The following is a 13,007-nucleotide window of genomic DNA, read 5'->3' on the forward strand; positions in this document are numbered from 1 at the left end:
CAAACATTGGTTTGATTTGCTACTCAAGTCCAGTCAACATCAAATGCGTAAAGTGCTTTTCTCTAAGTAATGTGCTTTGCAGGTCCCAAGGTTGAACAGCAACCCTTCGTTACCCGACGTATGTCCACCATACTTTTTCAAATTCCTCAGTTTGTTAGAAATCTCTTGAATTCATTCATTTTTTCTTCCTTTCATTTCTCTTCATTTTATTTCCCTTCTGGCTCCTCTGATCTGCAGTTTTTCTCAGCTCTCAGGTGTAGGGCTCAGAGTTGTCTTGATGGATTCTACCACCTCAGGAAAACTTACCGTACCACTCTCCCCCCATCTCCCCCTTCTACCCCCCTCTTCCCCCTCCCCCCTCTCCCCCCTCTCCCCCTCCCCCCTCTCCTGTCTGCACCCAACAGGGTACTCATGGTGAGTATCCCCTGACCCCTACCTTTGGTGGCTGAACCCACTTATGTCACACACACACACACAGACACACAGACACACACACACACACACACACACACTTGGCAAAGGGCAGATCCTACTAGCTCATCCTTCCTACTGGAGTGCAGCCAGAGTGGTGTTCAGTGTTAATCATGCTGGTGTACCCTCTCTGGTAGCAGGAGTGCAGAGAAGCTACTGATCAGTCTCATATATACAGTGATGGTACATTGAGAAATCCCATAGCAATGACTGCTGCCATTTTGGGAGCATAGGACCCCTCTCTTTAGGGAGGAAAGACTTGGGACACACACACACACACACACACACACACACACACACACACACACACACACACACACACACACACACACACACACACACACACACACACACACACACACACACACACACACACACACACACACAGAGAGACAAAGGACGAGGGTCTATTTATTATTTAGTTTGCTGACTGAGGAACAGCGCTCGTGTCAGGTGTGTGTTTGAGATAACTAGGCAGCGCCTGCTGTGACGTTGTGTTGCTCGTGAGTCACTGCGAGTCCTTCTGGGTTTTTGTTGTTGTTTTGGTTGCCACACTGTAGTAGAATATGTTTGTGATTCAAACAACACAGTATGCAGCGTCACAATTCCCAGCGTATTGATGATTCCCCCAGATTGTGTGTTTTGCAATCTTTCAGTTTGGTCGTAGATGCGCAGAAACAGTTTGTTTCTGTGTACTCAGTAAAAATGCATTGTGACTTTTAGTTATCCACTATACAGGTCTTTGAATATGTTGGCTTGGTTAAGGCTGTATAGGGAGAAGGCCATGCTCCTTTTTTACGACCCAAAACATGGGAGTTTTATGGTGGTACCGCCCAAACAATAGTTTAGCAGAGAAATTCAAGATTGCCACCCTGCCAAGAATCTCCCTTGTTAAAACACATTCCTGCTCACAGAATGAGCGCTGAAGTTGGAAGATATTAAAATCATCATTCAGCAGGGTAGCCACATAGACACATACACACGGCCACCACAATTTCCCAGCTGTATGCGGTGGCTCTTCAGGAAACCACTCAATGCCCCTCTGTGTGGTAAACAGAATCCTACCTCCCCAAAACATATTTATGCTTTAATATGGACCAACCACCAACGTATTTCCTCTCACCTCAAGGTGTGTGTGTGTGTGTGTGTGTGTGTGGTTTTGTGTGTGTGTGTGTGTGTGTGTGTGTGCCTTGTTGTTTGTGTATGTGTGTGTTTGTCTGTGTGTGTGTGTGTGTGTGTGTGTGTGACTGTGTTTCTGAGTCTCTTCACAGTGCATGTATGCCATGTTTTCCATTAAAGGCAGCACACTGGGGTCTGTTCTCAGATCGCTTGGCCATCGGTTCATCTCCCCCCCCCCCATTTACCAGTGTAAATATCTGCAACTATGTCATAAGGTAAAGAATACACAAAATTTATATTAAACGATGTATAATGTTTAATAACATATTTGAAATACCCATAACAATAATAAATATGAATCAATCATAGATTGATTACATTCATATGCTAACCTTTGTTGTGCTGTATAACTAGTTTGGTAAACCTAACAGGCGAGTTACACACATACCTCATAGCCACCTGGTTACTCTCACAAATCCGACTTTAGATTAATATCTAAAGTCTGCTAGCAGACACGCTCAAATCTGGGTGAACAGGTGGGGATCCATAAGCCTGTTATTGGCGCCAGCAGCAGTAAACTATACCACAGTATCTTGAGTCAACGCTGAGCAGACCGCCCACAGTAGTAATACCCCTCCCTCTGAAAGCCTCATCTGTTCGTGCAAATGAGGATTTCTTCAGTAGAATCTCCAAACAGAAGTTTTGAGACACTCAGAAGCTCGACTTTAACATAGTACCACGGCTGGAAGGATCCCAGAAGAGGGTGTGGTCCTCGCTGTTTACCTGAACATCGACGTAGTGTATTGGCTCTGTTGAGGAACGCATACACATGGAGCTTTCACTGGGACACTCTTTTTGATCAGAGCCTGTTTGTAAGGCTTCCGTTTAGTTGACAATACGCCCTCAATGCCAGTGTGTGTGGTCCGAGGAGAGGCAGTCCATGGTTGGCACGGCTGGTGCATCACCAAGGCGCTGCTGTTTACACACACACACACACACACACACACACACACACACACACACACACACACACACACACACACACACACACACACACACACACACACACACACACACACACACACACACACAACGGGTTGGGTTGCCACGGTGAACATGAATGCGCATTCATGGTCCTTTGCTAAAACACTATTAGTCAGGCGTTATGTGAACATTCCTGAACTTGTGTGTGTGTGTGTGCATGTCTGTGAGAGAGAGTGTGTGTGTCTTGTTTGTGTGTGCGTGCGCAACCTTGCAAAATGATTACCTCAGTCGTCCTGTGGGGTCTTTAATCGGGGAGAAGCCTTAGGTCGGAGACCTGTAAACATTACGAGGTTACATCGATCTTTATCCAGGTGCCCTGGCAACCGCGCCAGCCGACAAGAAAACTATAGATTGGAAGAAAGTCCCTCAATGACTGAAAGAGTCAATGGTTTTCAGTTGACGAAAGAAATGTGTGAGAACGTGAGGTGTTTGCATCACGTCCATTAATTATCACTTGTTGACTATTGGAGAGCCGATATACTCGTAGTACACCCTGTCCACCAGCTGACGTAAACTCAGAGAGTGCTGTGTTACCACATGGTGGAATGTTAAACCTGGGACAAACAGACGTCCTCACACGGGGCGGCAGTGGCTCAGGAGGTGGGGTGGTTAGACTGGCAACCAAAAGGTTGCTAGTTCGATCCCCAGCGCCTCCAAGCTGAGTGTCGAGGTGTCCCTGAGCAAGACACCTCACCCTAACTGCTCCCGACGAGCTGGCTGTCACCCTGCATGGCTGACTCCGCCGTCGGTGTGTGAATAATATGTGTATGAATTGTGAATGATTGGTTGAACGTTAGGCAATAATGGTAAAGCACTTTGAGGGGCCACTCGTTACAAAAAGCACACACACACACACCACACGCACACGCTCAACAGGCCAGCTCCCTCACATACCGCTTACCCTTAAGAGTCGTGCGCTCTGGCGATCAGCTCATACCTTCACACAATGCGGCTCTAAAAATCCACATAATCTCTCGCAACTCTTGCAAACTTTGAATGAACCCCGGTCCACATAATGCCTTCATTTCAGTCGGGGAAGTTAGGTGTGTTACAAGACTTTCCAGAACTTTCCCTGCACAGGCCTGTCAGAGAGGTGCTGGCTTCTCCTTTGTGACGGTTTCATTGTGACAGGTTCTCTCAGGTGGCTTCTTTTTCTTTTTCTCTCCCAGGATATTTTGTACACTTCTCGTTTACTTCTATTATCTATTGGGTCTATTCTTCTTTATCGTTTCTTTGAGTCAGGCCTGTTTGTATGACCATAGACGATAGATGATGTTGAATTCATTAATGTGTGCCTGTGTAGATAGGACTTGAGTATTGTAAATATGGGGTCCATGAAATAGTCATGAATCAAGTGATCCATCTTAAAAATATAAATTTTTCCTCTGCAATTAATTGTCTGAGCGCAATGAGGCCGACTGCATTGTATAAAACTGATTTTGATGCTGACTGCATTGTAAAAAACCTGCTTTGTATTTTGGATCGAACTGTGCTAGTTTATAGTTTTTAATAGGATTTTCCTTTGGGCTGAAGTACCTGCTGCAGTCTGGGAGGATGAATAATTAAATTGCATAAGTGTTGGTTGACAACTGATAGATTTGGTTTTATTACAACCGTTCCCATTGGTTCCAAAAGCCGGTGCTTGGTAATGGAGGCCAGCTCAGCCTAACCCTGTTCATACCCGCTGACCCTGATAGAAGCGGTTCATTCCTCGCGTATAGATACGTCTCAGTGTCATTAATACACAACATTACATAATGTGTCCAGCCTGTTGCAGAGATAAGATAAATAAGATAAGATAAGTGAAGATACAGCAGTGCTGGTATCCGGGCAGGGCGATATAACCGAACAATCATGAAGTATTTCTGCTTCATTCGCAAATAATACAATAATGGAACTGAAAATCTCTCACATAAATTTTGAGGAGAGGAAAACGTTCTGCTTTGTTATACATGTCGTTATGTTCCAGCATGAACCTTTACTGATTGACTTCCTGTCAGACACAGTCTTTGTCTCCGACGTTCCTTTAAAGGGTGTTATTATGCAACCAGGTGTGAGTGTCAAGCCAATTCCTGTGTTTTAGTGACATCACAAGTGGGCTTGTCCACCTAGATGTATGATAGGTGGATCCGTCTACCGGCCTACCCAGCAGGCCGCTTGTCTGCTTATCTTTCCATCATACATCTAGCTGGAAGCTTTCACCTGATCATTTAAGGGCATATATCCTCATCGTAATTAATGTTTACTGTAAAACTGGGTACCACGATAAGTCGGTCTTCATTTCACGACCGTACAATACAATTCAACAAAAACTTTTATCGTGTTTGAATGGTATTGCACTGTCGGGTTGAATTTCACAACACCATGCAAACAATATTGAAGTATTGCCCTGGCCTTATAAACGAGGAGTCAATACACCTCTCTGGTTTTACAAGTTGCCTGTTTGTATAACTCCCGATCACAAAGCCAAACCCGCTAAAATCACATCCTGGAACATCATTGTTCCTAAGTGTAACCAACCGCACCAGTTGACAGTTTATTCTGGCTCTAATCCCTGTTACTCCCCCCTTTAGTTACAGGCATCTCTCCATGACAGCAAGCCGCTTGCTAAAGATATTAACGTTGGCCTAAAATTAGCATGATCTTAGCGGATGTTAACTCTGTACAGTACTACACAGTAAACCGGCTCTTTTTGAGTGTGTTCGCTTGCATGTCAAGGGGTGTTCCCGTGCAGAGTGTCGTGGTAAGAAACCTGTATCGAACCAGTTCTACTTTGATTCGTGTCATCGGGCATGAGCTCTGCTTTCTCCTCGCCCAGGGAACTGTCACTTGCGTTCGCGGCCAGGTTGTTGTTGTTGTTGTTGTTGTTCTTCTTCTTCTTCTTCTTCTTCTTCTTCTTCTTCTTCTTCTTCTTCTTCTTCTTCTTCTCTTCTTCTTCTTCTTCTTCTTCTTCTTCTTCTTCTTCTTCTTCTTCTTCTCTTCTTCTTCTTCTTCTTCTTCTTCTTCTTCTTCTTCTTCTTCTTCTTCTTCTTCTTCTTCTTCTTCTTCTTCTTCTTCTTCTTCTTCTTCTTCTTCTTCTTCTTCTTCTTCTTCTTCTTCTTCTTCGTTTTTGTCTCGCTGTTTGAATAGCCATTAAAATAATCCCCTGAGCCTTTGTGAGATCGGGAGAGGGAGAGGAAAAGGGGGTGACAAAAAAGTCAGCTCTGAAAAAATGTCTATTCAATTCCTTTTTAAAAAAAGATCTCTGTGACAGCGCGTAGAGAGAAGAAGGAGAGGGAGCGCGAGATCTGTTGTCATGGGTCCGGTCTCGCCGTGTGATCTCCGCGGGCATGGGGGGGGGTCGGTTTGCAGGCGCAGGGACGCGCGGGCTGACCGGTGATGGTAATGCGCGTCACATCGATGATGCCCGGACGAGAGGAGGGGTTGGTAAAGGGGTCAGCCTTGCCTCGCCTCTTGTCGCACATCTCCGCTGTATCGCCGAGACGCGCTCGCCTCTCCGCCCGCCAGGCATCTTGGTCTTGAGGACAATGCACTCGGAGGAAAGATTAACTTTCCCGGCTTTGAATTGTTGGGTCTGACTTAACTCTTTTGTCTGACTTTATCTTTGAACGTTTGATTTCTTCTTCCCCGCTCCCCGACCCTGTTGTCTCCCTCGCTCGCTGTCTCTGTGTTGTGTGCCCACGTCTCTGGAAGTCGCTCACCGCTTCGGGCTACATGGTCGTTCTGCTAATTGGGAATGGAATAAAGCCAAGACCCTAGTACTTTGCATCATTCCACAGACATCACTTTTATCTCATGTACCCAAAAGGGTCTCCCCAAATCTTCCACTGGCCAACTGTTCCCTCAAACCAACAACGGAGTAAGAAAAGGAACACAAAAGTCTTAACTGTGCCCCCCCCCCCCCCCCCCCCACCTCTCCTTTCCTCTCTCCCTCCCTCTCTCCCTGCCTCTTCTCTTCTCTCCCTCCCTCCCTCCGTATTCCTCTCTGCCGCCTTATTCTTCTTCTTGCCATTCAAATAAGTGTTGGTGAGAGCCCCCCTGCATACCGATGGCCCGCTAAGCACTCCTAATTGAACTTGAGGATTCTTAATGTGCCATCCTTCAACCACCCAGCGTCCCTACGTGCCCGGGCCTCCCTGAGCTCCAAGCTGGACCCTGTCCCCTCCTCTTTCCCCGGTCCCCTCCCCTCGCTGCCTCCAGCCCCTCTCGCTCAAACAGCTCTCCTCTCCTCAAGCTCTGGGAAGAAAGCAGATCAAAAGTGAAAGGGGAGAATTGTAATGCACGGGGCATGAAGTCTGACTCTTGGTTACAACAACTCAGTGTGAGTGTGTCTGTGTGTCATTGTTTATCTGTGTTTTAGCATCTCTGTGTGAGTTTGTTTGTTGGAGAGTCTCTTTTGTGAGACTGTGTTTCAGCATCTGTGTGTATGTTTGTTTGTTTGTTTGTTTATGTGTGTGTGTTAGTGACTGTGTCATTGTTTGTCTGTGTGTTAGCTTCTCTGTGTGAGTGTGTGTGTGTGTTTCATTGTGTGTCTGTTTTTTAGCATCTCTGTGTAAGTTGGTGTGTGTGTGTGTGTGTGTGTGTGTTTGTGTTTCATTGTGAGTCTTTATTTTAGCATCTCTTGGTGAGCCTGTGTTTTAGCATCTCTGTGATAGTGTATGAGTGTATGTGTGTGTTTGTTAGAGGGTGTGTCATTGTGAGTCTGTGTTTTAGCATCTCTGTTATAGTGCATGTGTGTCTGTGTGTGTGTGTTAGAATGTGTGTCATTGTGACTATGGCACACATGTTTGTATGTGTGTATACGTGTGTGTTTGAGCAGGTGTGTCTGTGTATGTTAGCACACGCTGTGTGTGTGTGTGTGTGTGAATAGGTGTGTGTTTGAGCAGGTGTGTGCGGCCTGCGTGAGCTTCTGTGTGTGAGCGTCTGTGTGTGTGTTTGTGTAAGGCGGTGCTGCTCGCTTGTTCAGTGTCCGAGCCGAGAGACGCAACAACAAACGACCACGCACGCTAACCACGGTTAAGGAGCCCCCGGGCTCTTGCCTCACAGAAAGACCCCCAGTGCTACGAAGCAGCGGCGGGGGGGTCACCGGCTGGGGCCACACCTCGCCCCCCGCTGCCTCTGGTGGATTACCAGGTCTGGGGGGTCTGACACGAGGGGGTGGGGGGGCGGTTGGAATCTAAAATGTGACGGCCCAGGATAAGAGAGCACTCGCCCCGCTAGTCATGACGGCTTCGGCGGGCCGTAGATATCATTAATGAATGGACTGAGAGGGGAAGGGTCTCTGGGGGATGGTGTGTTGTCTTTCTGTAGCGTGATGTAGCGTTTGTAGCGTCTGGTTAATTTATGTGTTGGGTTTTTTGGGGGGGAGGTCTGGCCCGCTCAGACTACCTCTCTGATTTTTAATGACCAGGCTTTCAATGGGTGAAGGTTAAAAAAACAAGCCCCCCCCTGGACCCCCAGACGGAGTGGGTTAACCCTGCCGGGCAGAGGAGTAAGACGTAGACGAGACCAGGAGCGAAGGCCTGAATTATTCATCAGATGGCCTGTTGTGGGGAGAAATGCCAAGCATCTATTTGTTTGTCTTTTTTTGTTCTGTCTGTGTGTGTGTGTGTGTGTGTGTGTGTGTGTGTGTGTGTGTGTCTTTGTGTGTGTGTGTGCGTGTGTGTGTGTCTGTGTTTGTGTGTTTCTGTGTGTGTGTTTGTTTACGTGCGTGTGTGTGTGTGTCAATGTGTGTGTGTGATGATTAGAAGTCAGGTATGATGTTGGAAGAAAGAAAAAGTTAGATCGGTATTGGTGATTTGTTTTACTTTGGGTTGGTTCTTTCAAACCATCCCCGTTCCTGTCCGCAGAAAGCAGTTTTGGCGATCTTCCCATGGCTGCTGTTATGCTCAATATAAACCTTGAACCAAAGGGAGAAACCCCAAAACCCAGGATAACAAACTACCGTGCAAGCCATCAACCAAATCTTCTAACTAACAACCCACTCCTTGCTTGTCCCCTGATAAAAACAAGGCCTCAAAGCAAGTGGGATATCCTGGAAATGAATTGGAAGTGAGATAAGGCCAAGTTGTTTAGTGACTGGGGAGCAACGATTTCCTTGCATTCCTTCTCAGTTTGGACGCTGAGGAGTGCGTCGCGAACATGAAATGGTGTTCACATCGGGGGAGCCGGGCAGGAAGGACGTAGCACACGGAAGAATGGCCTTCAATCAATGACACTCACAGCGCAATGCCCGGTAGGAGAACAATGAAAACAACTACAATTTTGAACTCATTTATTTTCGTCGTTCAATAGAACGATGGCTGATAGAACTCAGGATCTTGGGGGAGATGGCACACAGAGCCTGGGGCCTGGAACCAGAACCTCGTAGCCCTCTCGTTAGCCCCCCCGTTAGCCCCTCTCGTTAGCCCTCTCGTTAGCCCCCCCGTTAGCCCTCTCGTTAGCCCCTCTGTTAGCCCTCTCGTAACCCCCCTTCGTTAGCCCACTCGTTAGCCCCCCCGTTAGCCCTCTCCTTAGCCCCCTCGTAGCCCTCTCATTAGCCCCCCCCGTTAGCCCACTCCTTAGCCCCCTCGTAGCCCTCTCATTAGCCCCCCCCGTTAGCCCTCTCCTTAGCCCCCTCGTAGCCCTCTCATTAGCCCCCCCCGTTAGCCCTCTCCTTAGCCCCCTCGTAGCCCTCTCATTAGCCCCCCCGTTAGCCCACTCCTTAGCCCCCTCGTAGCCCTCTCATTAGCCCCCCCCCGTTAGCCCTCTCCTTAGCCCCCTCGTAGCCCTCTCATTAGCCCCCCCGTTAGTCCCCTCGTAGCCCTCTCATTAGCCCCCCCCGTTAGCCCTCTCCTTAGCCCCCTCGTAGCCCTCTCCTTAGCCCCCCCGTTAGTCCCCTCGTAGCCCTCTCATTAGCCCCCCCCGTTAGTCCCCTCCTTAGCCCCCTCGTAGCCCTCTCGTTAGCCCCCCCGTTAGCCCCTCTCGTTAGCCCTCTCGTTAGCCCCCCCGTTAGCCCTCTCGTTAGCCCCTCTGTTAGCCCTCTCGTAACCCCCCTTCGTTAGCCCACTCGTTAGCCCCCCCGTTAGCCCTCTCCTTAGCCCCCTCGTAGCCCTCTCATTAGCCCCCCCGTTAGTCCCCTCCTTAGTCCCCTCGTAGCCCTCTCCTTAGCCCCCTCCGGTTAGCCCACTCCTTAGCCCCCTCGTAGCCCTCTCATTAGCCCCCCCCGTTAGCCCTCTCCTTAGCCCCCTCGTAGCCCTCTCATTAGCCCCCCCCGTTAGCCCTCTCCTTAGCCCCCTCGTAGCCCTCTCATTAGCCCCCCGTTAGCCCCTCCTTAGCCTTCCTTAGCCCCCTCAGGGCCCAGGGCCAGCAGGCCAGCTGTCCTCCCAGCGAGGGCCCTGCACTTCACACTGATCTCCAGCCTTTGAAGCATGCTGATTCATCGGAGCACAGTCCGCCTCCCACTGCGCTCAGCCCCTCCCGCCCCCCCCCCCCCCCACCCCACCCCCCCCCCCCCCCCCCGGTCGGGGCCACCATGGTTCTCAGGCCAGGGTACACACTTTGTCCTCACACACCTTGTACTCCTTGCCCCCCAGCCCTTGCCCCTAACCTTCAGGGACTCAGCAGGGGGTATATACCTCGACTATATGAAAGAAAGACGAAAAAAAAGGGCAGGTATACACAGGGATTACATAGCAGTTGGAGATCAAAGAACAGAACGGGGAGAAAGAGCGGGAGAGAGAGCAAATGTGACTCCTTATTTGAGACACAAAGGGTATTTGAACAGGGGCCCCCAGTTGTACAGGTTTAGAGTAACACGATGAAGGCCTGTTTCAATCAAACCCTCCCAGGGCTGTCAGGCTGTCTTTTCAGAGAGGATGTGGAAAGTTGTGATTTGAACGTGATGTCGTTCTCAATTAAATTTTCCTGTATAAAGAACTCTTCATGGAAAGCAGTGCAGGCCTCGGTAAGTTAGCAAAAGATTTGGAACAAAAAAGCAAAACCAATCCTCCTGTGTATTGGTAGTCAGTTAAAGGTATGTTTGACACAAACTGTTTTGTGTCTGTCCGTTGTCTGTTTGTGTCTACTCTGTCTGTGTGTGTTTGGCTTGTGCACGGTTGTGTATGAGCGTTGTAATAAATCTTGATAATTAGTCTCATAATTATAAGCAATAAACTGTCATGCATATTGAAAGGCGCGGGAGGGGGGAGGGGGGAGGGTGGGGGGGATGTCTACCCTCAGAATAGCGCCGCAATTATATTGGGATTGAAGCACTTAGCAGATGCTTAGCCTGGCATAACACCGAAAACAATTACCTGCAGCACATATAGTTCCCTCCATGTTTGTTTTCCCAAACAAGGTCCAAACACTTATGTCCTAAATCCACCATCGATTTTTTTTTGTTGTCTTTTTCTCTTTTTCTATTTTATAGCACAGCTGCCTTCGAAAACAGGAAATGAACATCGAACAAGAACAGGCCTCATGCGACGACAACGTGCCGCGTTGAGGAGGAAGAAGAAGAAGAAGAGCTCATTCAGTTCCCCTCCTCGGACCCTCCATGTCACAACACGGTCACCTGATTGGCTTCTCGATTGCGACCACTTCTTTCCCTCCATCTGATTATTGCTGGCACAGCTCCGTCTAGACGGGGCAATCTCGGCCTCTTTAACCGCTGATGCACAATTTCACATCTGGCGGTTCCCCGTGTCCCATTGACGCTCCGTCAATGGGTGACCGCTGAGTACGGGCAAATTGGGTTGGCCTCCGATGGTTTGGACACAAACCTCGTTATCAGTGGTTCGACTTTTCACCTGCAGGGCTCTGGCCGTGGATGGCCTGATGCACAAGCACACACGCGTGCGCACACGCACACGCATGCGCACGCGCACACGCACACGCACACACATGCACACACACTCATGCACACACACACACATACAGATGCACACACACACACACACAAATGCACACAAACACAAGCACACCCTCACACACACACACACACAAGCGTGCACACACACACGTACAGATACAGGCACTGCCTGTATCTGTAAGTGCTGCCACCCATCAATTTGTCTTCACTCTCTCTCTAACAAACTGTGTATCCTGACAGACACACACACACACACACACACACACACACACACACACATAGAGACTCCACTGTTGCACCACCAAAAACGTCCATGTCTACGATTTGAGCCGGCGGCATATTCAGCTTGGAGCTGGCTGGCAACACCTGACTCCATGATGGACACCTGCAATGCATGATGGGCCACTGTAAACGGGAGTGGTGACAACAAGCCCCCCCAATGTCAGAGGGCTGTGGCGGTGTGTGTGACTGGTGCGATCAAATGGTTTAATGGTATGATGGTGCATGTGGAAGTCTCAAGTCTGGGGAGATTGTCCCAGTGTGGTGCTCGCTCCATCAGTTAGTGTTATCTATGTGTGTATGTGTGTATGTGCATGTGTGTTTATGCGTGTGGTTTTATGCACGTCTGTGTGTTCACGCACGCACGCGTGTTTGTGTGTGTGTGTTCCCTTGTGTGTGTGTGTGTGTGTTTGTTGATATTTCTGCGATGCAGGGGTCATCATTCCCAGTCAGAGCAGTTATTCCCCCCTGGGCTAAAGTACTGACAAGTGACCAGTGAGTAATCTTCGTCCTTATCAAGATCTACAGGCGGCAATGTTTGGCTGGTACGTCCTATGACAGCGCGGTGGAGAGAACGTTATCATTATCGGACTGAGAGCAGAGCTGAATGAACAATGGCCCCAAAGGCACCACTGTCACTCCTGCATGCAAGATATTTTGCAGCCACCAGACCAGTTTATGACTAGAGGTTATCTTCCTCTTATTTTTGGACATTATATTCCGTGCTTCCTTATAGATCTTTAATTATTACTTAAACTGTCAAGAGGTGTCAAATTCTATGTTACACTTCCCTTCTCGAACGTGGCTGCTTCTGTTATTGTGTTTACTGCTGTTATCTGTGTGTTTCAGAGCTAATGGTGTCACACACTAACTAAACCTTAAAGTATGGAGGAATAGGGTATAGTATAGGTTGAAATGGATAGCTTCATTTATTTTCCTCACAAAACCATTACCGACCCGAACAATGTAAATAACACGGAATAAACTGAAAGATGATTTCCCTCTAGGTGCGACTGCAAAAAGAAAATGTGGATATTAAAAGGTTCTTGAAGGGTGAACTGCAAAAACTATTCTCCAAAAACTATAATTTTGCCTATCGTTCACCTGGGTGTGATGTGTTTTCGGTAATTATTGGAAGTGAGGGTTCTACTGACCCTTATGCTAAGAGGACTATTAAATGTGAACATGCTGGGAAAATTGTGTTTTACTAATGGTCTTTAACGGAGCTCCTTTATAAGTCTCC

Source organism: Gadus chalcogrammus, chromosome 11, assembly GCF_026213295.1.
Source record: "Gadus chalcogrammus isolate NIFS_2021 chromosome 11, NIFS_Gcha_1.0, whole genome shotgun sequence".
NCBI lineage: Eukaryota > Metazoa > Chordata > Actinopteri > Gadiformes > Gadidae > Gadus > Gadus chalcogrammus.